This window comes from Coregonus clupeaformis, chromosome 29 (assembly GCF_020615455.1).
Source record: "Coregonus clupeaformis isolate EN_2021a chromosome 29, ASM2061545v1, whole genome shotgun sequence".
Classification (NCBI taxonomy): Eukaryota; Metazoa; Chordata; class Actinopteri; order Salmoniformes; family Salmonidae; genus Coregonus; species Coregonus clupeaformis.
Window position 1 is genome coordinate 920,839 of NC_059220.1, and position 7,500 is coordinate 928,338.

Here is a 7,500-nt window from a genome sequence, read left to right on the forward strand (position 1 = left end):
AAATAAGATTTGGTTCATGTGATCACCTAATCAGTACCTAATTCAGTAGAATGAGGTGTGCCTGTGTTGGAATTCAACAGACACTGGAATGGCATGGCTGTCATACATGTAGAGATGCTGATTTAGAAAAAAGTTGCCGTGGTCTCTTAATTTTTTCCAGAGCTGTATATATATATATATATATATATAGAGAGAGAGAGAGAGAGAGATATTTCATTACGTGGGTTTGAAAAGAGCTAGCAAAGTAAGAGCAAAATAAATCCTTTCACACTATTGCTGTTGGTTTAACACACATTGTAGCAAGCCAGTTATTCTGCATGGGTTAATTGAGTTACAGCAGGGTGGAGAGCTACGTGTCAATCTGTAGAATCAGAGACCTTATCTTACACTGTAAGACCAAACAGGGTTCAGTCAACACACACTGGTAGGTCTACTGTTTGTTCAGGACACTGCTACTGTTGGTTCAGGACACTGCTACTGTTGGTTCAGGACACACTGCTACTGTTTGTTCAGGACACTGCTACTGTTGGTTCAGGACACTGCTTCTGTTGGTTCAGGACACACTGCTACTGTTGGTTATGGACACTGCTGCTGTTGGTTCAGGACACTGCTACTGTTGGTTCAGGACACTGCTACTGTTGGTTCAGGACACTGCTACTGTTGGTTCAGGACACTGCTACTGTTGGTTCAGGACACTGCTACTGTTGGTTCAGGACACTGCTGCTGTTGGTTCAGGACACTGCTGCGGTTGGTTCAGGACACACTGCTACTGTTAGTTCAGGACACCACTACTGTTGATTCAGGACACTGCTACTGTTGGTTAAGGACACACTTCTACTGTTGGTTCAGGACACTGCTATTGTTGGTTCAGGACACTGCTACCGTTGGTTCAGGACACTGCTACTGTTTGTTAAGGACACACTTCTACTATTGGTTCAGGACACCACTACTGTTTGTTCAGGACACTGCTACTGTTGGTTCAGGACACTGCTTCTGTTGGTTCAGGACACACTGCTACTGTTGGTTATGGACACTGCTGCTGTTGGTTCAGGACACTGCTACTGTTGGTTCAGGACACTGCTGCTGTTGGTTCAGGACACTGCTACTGTTGGTTAAGGACACTGCTACTGTTGGTTCAGGACACTGCTGCTGTTGGTTCAGGACACTGCTGCGGTTGGTTCAGGACACACTGCTACTGTTGGTTCAGGACACTGCTACTGTTGGTTAAGGACACACTTCTACTGTTGGTTCAGGACACTGCTATTGCTGGTTCAGGACACTGCTACCGTTGGTTCAGGACACTGCTACTGTTGGTTCAGGACACTTATACTGTTGGTTCAGGACACTGCTACTGTTGGTTCAGGAAACTGATACTGTTGGTTAAGGACACACTTCTACTGTTGGTTCAGGACACTGCTATTGTTGGTTCAGGACACTGCTACCGTTGGTTCAGGACACTGCTACTGTTGGTTCAGTACACTTCTACTGTTGGTTCAGGACACTGCTAGTGTTGGTTCAGGACACTGATACTGTTGGTTAAGGACACACTTCTACTGTTGGTTCAGGACACACTGCTACCGTTGGTTCAGGACACTGCTACTGTTGGTTCAGGACACTTCTACTGTTGGTTCAGGACACTGCTACTGTTGGTTCAGGACACTGTTACTGTTGGTTCAGGACACCGCTACTGTTGGTTCAGGACACCGCTACTGTTGGTTCAGGACACACTTCTACTGTTGGTTCAGGACACTGTTACTGTGGGTTCAGGACACTGCTACTGTTTGTTCAGGACACTGTTACTTTTGGTTCAGGACACTGCTACTGTTGGTTCAGGACACTGCTACTGTTGGTTCAGGACACTGTTACTTTTGGTTCAGGACACTGCTACTGTGGGTTCAGGACACCGCTACTGTTGTTTCAGGAAACGCTTCTACTGTTGGTTCAGGACACTACTACTGTTGGTTCAGGACACTGCTACTGTTGGTTCAGGACACTGCTACTGTTGGTTCGGGACACTGCTACTGTTGGTTCAGGACACTGCTACTGTTGGTTAAGGGCACACTGCTACTGTTGGTTCAGGACACTGCTACTGTTGGTTCAGGATACCACTACTGTTTGTTCAGGACACTGCTACTGTTGGTTCAGGACACCACTACTGTTTGTTCAGGACACTGATACTGTTGGTTCAGGACACCACTACTGTTGGTTCAGGACACTGCTACTGTTGGTTCAGGACACACTGCTACTGTTGGATCAGGACACTGTTACTGTTGGTTCAGGACACACTGCTGCTGGTGGTTAAGGAAACACTGCTACTGTTAGTTCAGGACACACTGCTGCTGTTGGTTCAGGACACTTCTACTGTTGTTTCAGGATACTGCTACTGTTGGTTCAGAAAACTGATACTGTTGGTTAAGGACACACTTCTACTGTTGGTTCAGGACACTGCTATTGTTGGTTCAGGACACTGCTACCGTTGGTTCAGGAGACTGCTACTGTTGGTTCAGTACACTTCTACTGTTGGTTCAGGACACTGCTACTGTTGGTTCAGGACACTGATACTGTTGGTTAAGGACACACTTCTACTGTTGGTTCAGGACACACTGCTACCGTTGGTTCAGGACACTGCTACTGTTGGTTCAGGACACTTCTACTGTTGGTTCAGGACACTGCTACTGTTGGTTCAGGACACTGTTACTGTTGGTTCAGGACACCGCTACTGTTGGTTCAGGACACCGCTACTGTTGGTTCAGGACACACTTCTACTGTTGGTTCAGGACACTGTTACTGTGGGTTCAGGACACTGCTACTGTTGGTTCAGGACACTGTTACTTTTGGTTCAGGACACTGCTACTGTTGGTTCAGGACACTGCTACTGTTGGTTCAGGACACTGTTACTTTTGGTTCAGGACACTGCTACTGTGGGTTCAGGACACCGCTACTGTTGTTTCAGGACACACTTCTACTGTTGGTTCAGGACACTACTACTGTTGGTTCAGGACACTGCTACTGTTGGTTCAGGACACTGCTACTGTTGGTTCAGGACACTTCTACTGTTGGTTCAGGACACTGCTACTGTTGGTTCAGGACACTGTTACTGTTGGTTCAGGACACCGCTACTGTTGGTTCAGGACACCGCTACTGTTGGTTCAGGACACACTTCTACTGTTGGTTCAGGACACTGTTACTGTGGGTTCAGGACACTGCTACTGTTGGTTCAGGACACTGTTACTTTTGGTTCAGGACACTGCTACTGTTGGTTCAGGACACTGCTACTGTTGGTTCAGGACACTGTTACTTTTTGGTTCAGGACACTGCTACTGTGGGTTCAGGACACCGCTACTGTTGTTTCAGGACACACTTCTACTGTTGGTTCAGGACACTACTACTGTTGGTTCAGGACACTGCTACTGTTGGTTCAGGACACTGCTACTGTTGGTTCGGGACACTGCTACTGTTGGTTCAGGACACTGCTACTGTTGGTTAAGGGCACACTGCTACTGTTGGTTCAGGACACTGCTACTGTTGGTTCAGGATACCACTACTGTTTGTTCAGGACACTGCTACTGTTGGTTCAGGACACCACTACTGTTTGTTCAGGACACTGATACTGTTGGTTCAGGACACCACTACTGTTGGTTCAGGACACTGCTACTGTTGGTTCAGGACACACTGCTACTGTTGGATCAGGACACTGTTACTGTTGGTTCAGGACACACTGCTGCTGGTGGTTAAGGAAACACTGCTACTGTTAGTTCAGGACACACTGCTGCTGTTGGTTCAGGACACTGCTACTGTTGGGTATGGACACTGTTACTATTGGTTCAGGACACTGCTACTGTTGGTTCAGAACACTGCTACTGTTGGTTCAGGACACTGCTGCTGTTGGTTCAGGACACACTGCTGCTGTTAGTTTTGGACACCACTTCTGTTGGTTCAGGACACACTGCTACTGTTGGTTAAGGACACACTTCTACTGTTGGTTCAGGACACTGCTACTGTTGGTTCAGGACACTGCTACTGTTGGTTAAGGACACACTGCTACTGTTGGTTCAGGACACACTGCTGCTGTTGTTTCAGGACACTGCTACTGTTGGTTCAGGACACTGCTACTGTTGGTTCAGGACACTGCTACTTTTGGTTCAGGACACACTGCTACTGTTGGATCAGGACACTGTTATTGTTGGTTCAGGACACACTGCTGCTGGTGGTTAAGGAAACACTGCTGCTGTTGGTTCAGGACACTGCTACTGTTGGTTAAGGACACACTGCTACTGTTGGTTCAGGACACACTGCTGCTGTTGGTTCAGGACACTGATAGTGTTGGTTATGGACACTGTTACCATTGGTTCAGGACACTACTACTGTTGGTTCAGAACACTGCTACTGTTGGTTCAGGACACTGCTGCTGTTGGTTCAGGACACACTGCTACTGTTAGTTCAGGACACCACTACTGTTGGTTCAGGACACTGCTACTGTTGGTTAAGGACACACTTCTACTGTTGGTTCAGGACACTGTTACTGTTGGTTCAGGACACCGCTACTGTGGGTTCAGGACACCGGTACTGTTGGTTCAGGACACCACTACTGTTGGTTCAGCACACTGCTACTGTTGGTTCAGGGCACTGCTGCTGTTGGTTCAGGACACTGCTACTATTGGTTCATGACACTGCTACTGTTGGTTCAGGACACTGCTACTGTTGGTTCAGGACACTGCTACTGTTGGTTCAGGACACACTGCTACTGTTGGTTCAGGACACTGCTACTGTTGGTTCAGGACACTGCTTCTGTTTGTTCATGACTCTGCTACTGTTGGTTCAGGACACCCCTTCAGTTGTTTCAGGACACACGTCTACTGTTGGTTCAGGACACCTGTACTGTTGGTTCAGGACACTGCTACTGTTGGTTCAGGACACTGCTACTGTTGGTTCAGGACACTGCTACTGTTGGTTCAGGACACTGCTACTGTTGGTTCATGACTCTGCTACTGTTGGTTCAGGACACTGCTACTGTTGGTTCAGGACACTGCTACTGTTGGTTATGGACACTGCTACTGTTGGTTCAGGACACTGCTACTGTTGGTTCGGGACACTGCTACTGTTGGTTCAGGACACTGCTACTGTTGGTTATGGACACTGCTACTGTTGGTTATGGACACTGCTACTGTTGGTTCGGGACACTGCTACTGTTGGTTCAGGACACTGCTACTGTTGGTTCGGGACACTGCTACTGTTGGTTCAGAACACTGCTACTGTTGGTTTAGGACACGGCTACTGTTGGTTATGGACACTGCTACTGTTGGTTCAGGACACTGCTACTGTTGGTTCGGGACACTGCTACTGTTGGTTCAGGACACTGCTACTGTTGGTTATGGACACTGCTACTGTTGGTTCAGGACACTGCTACTGTTGGTTATGGACACTGCTACTGTTGGTTCAGGACACTGCCACTGTTTGTTCAGGACACTGCTACTGTTGGTTCACATATTACAGACCCATAAGGTTATTAAACACTGAATTATTAAATCAAATCAAATCAAATTTTATTGGCCACATGCGCCGAATACAACAGGTGCAGATAGTACAGTGAAATGCTTACTTACAGCCCTTAACCAACAGTGCATTTATTTTTAACAAAAAAGTAGAATAAAACAAAAAAATGTTGAGAAAAAAAGAGCAGAAGTAAAATAAAATAACAGTAGGGAGGCTATATATACAGGGGGGTACCGATACAGAGTCAATGTGCGGGGGCACCGGCTAGTTGAGGTAGTTGAAGTAATATGTACATGTGGGTAGAGTTAAAGTGACTATGCATAAATACTTAACAGAGTAGCAGCAGCGTAAAAAGGATGGGGTGGGGGGGGCAGTGCAAATGGTCCGGGTAGCCATGATTAGCTGTTCAGGAGTCTTATGGCTTGGGGGTAGAAGCTGTTGAGAAGTCTTTTGGACCTAGACTTGGCACTCCGGTACCGCTTGCCGTGCGGTAGCAGAGAGAACAGTCTATGACTAGGGTGGCTGGAGTCTTTGACAATTTTGAGGGCCTTCCTCTGACACCATCTGGTATAGAGGTCCTGGATGGCAGGAATCTTGGCCCCAGTGATGTACTGGGCCGTACGCACTACCCTCTGTAGTGCCTTGCGGTCGGAGGCCAAGCAGTTGCCATACCAGGCGGTGATGCAACCAGTCAGGATGCTCTCAATGGTGCAGCTGTAGAATTTTTTGAGGATCTGAGGACCCATGCCAAATCTTTTAAGTCTCCTGAGGGGGAATAGGCTTTGTCGTGCCCTCTTCACGACTGTCTTGGTGTGTTTGGACCATGATAGTTCGTTGGTGATGTGGACACCAAGGATCTCAACCTGTTCCACTACAGCCCCGTCGATGAGAATGGGGGCGTGCTCAGTCCTCATTTTTTAAACCTGTAGTCCACAATCATCTCCTTTGTCTTGGTCACGTTGAGGGAGAGGTTGTTATCCTGGCACCACACGGCCAGGTCTCTGACCTCCTCCCTATAGGCTGTCTCATCGTTGTCGGTGATCAGGCCTACCACTGTTGTGTCGTCGGCAAACTTAATGATGGTGTTGGAGTCGTGCCTGGCCATGCAGTCATGGGTGAACAGGGGAGTACAGGAGGGGACACATATTGGATATTGGATATTACAGACACATATTGGACGTTCAGCTGAAATGTTGTTTTGACTGTAGCAAATTATTTTCACAGTAGGTTATTATATCGAACATCAACTCAACGGGGGTGAAGTCTGGATGAAACAAAGTGCTTTTATTCTAAATTGGGGGGTGCTTTTAGCTATCTAGCTCTAGATTTACATCGGGAGGAAGTACTTTAATTTATTGGGGAGAGGGGTACTTTTATTTATCCATCTGAGTAGGATGAAAACTACACAATGAAACTAACTATGATTTCAGGCTGTGGCCCAGACTGATAAGCTGTGTGTGTGTGTGTGTGTGTGTGTGTGTGTGTGTGTGTGTGTGTGTGTGTGTGTGTGTGTGTGTTTGTGTGTGTTTGGTATGTGTGTGGCAACGCTCTGCTCTCCGCGTGTGTTGTAGGTGAAGCAGTAGTTGATAACTGCTGTTACTGTTTACACTAATTGACCAGTAATCCCACTGTTTCATGTTGAGGAGGAGAGGGCTCTCACTGGGCTGCACCTGGTCCTAGTCTCTGTCCTACTCTGAAACCATCGTCATTATCAACCTGGAACCATTACTATGGTATCTATCTCTCCTCTCTTCATCTCCCCAGGGTTGTTAGTGTGCAGGGTTGAGGGGTTTAGGGAGTGTAGATGGAGAAGAAGGAGGGGGGAGAGAGAGAGAGAGAGAGAGAGAGAGAGAGAGAGAGAGAGAGAGAGAGAGAGAGAGAGAGAGAGAGAGAGAGAGAGAGAGAGAGAGAGAGAGAGAGAGAGAGAGAGAGAAAGCGGTGGAGAGAGAGGTAGCGAGAAAGAGAGAGAGAGGTAGGAGAGAGAGGTAGAGATAGAAGTAGAGAGAG